The sequence below is a fragment of the Oenanthe melanoleuca genome, chromosome 3 (genome assembly GCF_029582105.1).
Source record: "Oenanthe melanoleuca isolate GR-GAL-2019-014 chromosome 3, OMel1.0, whole genome shotgun sequence".
Lineage (NCBI taxonomy): Eukaryota > Metazoa > Chordata > Aves > Passeriformes > Muscicapidae > Oenanthe > Oenanthe melanoleuca.
Genome location: NC_079336.1, coordinates 98,237,553 through 98,240,087, shown reverse-complemented (window position 1 = coordinate 98,240,087; position 2,535 = coordinate 98,237,553). Strand labels below are relative to the sequence as shown.

Here is a 2,535-nt window from a genome sequence, read left to right as displayed (position 1 = left end):
AAAGGAAAAGTGGGATTTCAGTTTGGGGCAAAAAATGAAAATCCTCAACTTTGGTGGGGACAGAATTCCAATTCCGCGGAGGCAAAGCAGGGAAGCGGCTCCTGGTGAAGAGGAGGAAGCAGGAAATTGGGAAAGGCGGGATGGTGTCACCTCACCTGGAGGTGCCAGACGCGCTCACATCTGTCCCAACATCTGCAGGGCCCAGGGAAAGGCTCATCCCGGAATCCAAACCTTGCAGCCATGAGGGAAAAGGGGACGGGAAAACCAGCGGGGTTCTCCTCCAGAACATCTGGATCCAGAACGTCTGGATCGGGGTGTCGCCGCCCGTCCCCCCCGCGCCCGCAGCCGGCGACAGAGGGCGCCCCGCCACCGCCGTGGGGGCGGCCCCTCCCTCTTTTTGGGTGTCCCCCCCTCTTGGAATCCCCCCAAATCCCCCCAAATCCCGGCAGAAAAGGCGTGGGAGGGAGGCGCGCTGCGACTATCGCCGCGGCTATCGCGATAGGAGGAGGCGCGCCGGGTTGTTTTCCTTCTGGCCGTGGATCCTGAGGGATTTGGGAGGCCGGGGGAAGAGCCCTGAAGGATTTTTTTTTTTTTTTTTTGGGGGGTGGTTAAAAACTGTCGGCGATGTAGGGGAGCCCCCGCTGGAGAGCGCACGCTCAATGGATAAATAAGTAATTAAATAAATAGATTAATAAATAAATAATCAAACAAACAAAATCAATCAGGCCGGCGGTTTGGGTTTGTTGTTTTGTTTGGGTTTTTTTTTTTTTTTTTTTTTTTTTTTTTTTTTTTATCCACCGCTGTGGGCAGATCCAGGTGGGAATTCATGGAGCACTTCCCGGGAGCGGCGGGGATGGGGGGAAGCGTCCCGGTCCCTCCCTGTCACCCCCGGTGTCCCCCCGCCCGCAGGGGACTGAGACCCGCGGGGGGGCGATTTTGGTCACCCGTCTGTCCTTCCTTCCTTCCTTTCCTTCCTTCCTCTTTCCCTCCTTTCCTGCTTTTCCCCGCTCCCGGCAGCTCCGGCTGCGGCGCTGCCCCGACGGAGCGCACCGGGATCCGCACCGGGACCGCACCGGGATCCGCACCGGGACCGCACCGGGATCGTGAAGGGATCTACAGCGGGATCAGGACCGGGACGGCACCGGGATCCTCACCGGGACCGCATCGGGATCAGGACCGGGACCAGGAACGGGATCCGCGCCGCGATTCGCACCGGGACCGCACCGGGACCGCACCGGGATCACACCGGGATCGCACCGGGATCCACACCGGGACCGCACCGGGACCGCACCGGGACCGCACCGGGATCCACACCGGCACCGGGACCCGCTCAGGGCCGGTCCCCGCTCTGCCCGCCCCTTTCCCTGCTCTCCCCGCTCCCTCCAGTCCCGGTTTTCCTGCCGGGAAGAGCCGCGTCCCGTCCTGCCGGGGAGGCAGAGCCGCGGGGCCCGCTCGCCGCGGGGAGTGAAGGTGCGTGGGGACAGGACCGGGGATTTTGGGGGGGCTGATCCGGGTGGGAATGCTGCGGGGGAGCCGCTGCCGTCGGGGCTGTCCGGGGAGCGGGGTGGGAATGGTGTCCCCAGGGATCGGGATGAGGTGGGAATGGTGTCCCCTGGGATTGGGATGGGGTGGGAATGGTGTCCCCTGGGAATGGGATAGGGTTGGAATGGTGTCCCCAGGGATCGGGATGAGGTGGGAATGGTGTCCCCAGGATCGGGATGGGGTGGGAATGGTGTCCCCTGGGATTGGGATGGGGTGGGAATGGTGTCCCCAGGGATCGGGATGGGGTGGGAATGGTGTCCCCGGGATCGGGATGGGGTGGGAATGGTGTCCCCAGGGATCGGGATGGGGTGGGAATGATGTCCCCAGGGATCGGGATGGGGTGGGAATGGTGTCCCCGGGATCGGGATGAGGTGGGAATGGTGTCCCCAGGGATCGGGATGGGGCGGCAGCCGCGTCCCCAGGGATCGGGATGAGGTGGGAATGGTGTCCCCGGGATCGGGATGGGGTGGCAGCCGCGTCCCCAGGGATCGGGATGAGGTGGGAATGGTGTCCCCGGGATCGGGATGAGGTGGGAATGGTGTCCCCAGGGATCGGGATGAGGTGGGAATGGTGTCCCCGGGATCGGGATGGGGTGGCAGCCGCGTCCCCCGGCGCGGGGCGGTGGCGGAGGCGCGCAGAGGTGCGCGGGGCCGCGGAGGAGCCGCTCCCGCCTAGGTGTGAGCTGATTATTCAAATGGGCAGCCGAGGACCTGGGGATTGGAGGCTCGCCCGGCCGCTCCGTGCTATATCACTGGGGCACCCACGTCACTGCAGCACTTGTCCTCCTCTTCCTCCTCCTCCTCTTCTTCCTCCCTCCTCCCTCCTCCTCCTCCTCCTCCGGCTCCTCCATCGCCTCCGGGCGCCTCTTCGCCGCGGAGCGCTGCGAAAACCCACCCAAGGAGCGGCGGCGGAACAAACCCACCCCAGCCCCAGCGCCGCTCCATCCCCCCCTTCCTCCCTCCCTCCTCTTCCTCCTCCTCCAGAGGCTCCGGC

The 2,535-nt window shown here is 64.6% G+C and overlaps 1 protein-coding gene across 1 annotated transcript in view; it reads left to right on the top strand.

The window, feature by feature from the left end:
• The first annotated feature begins 487 nt into the window (after positions 1 to 487).
• The window catches only part of FOXA2 (forkhead box A2), a 4,709-nt gene continuing 2,661 nt past the window's right edge, over positions 488 to 2,535 (top strand). Inside the window, exon 1 of the mRNA XM_056488571.1 lies at positions 488 to 1,470. The gene's annotated coding sequence lies outside the window, so the exon portion shown is untranslated. The remainder of the gene's footprint in view (positions 1,471 to 2,535) is intronic.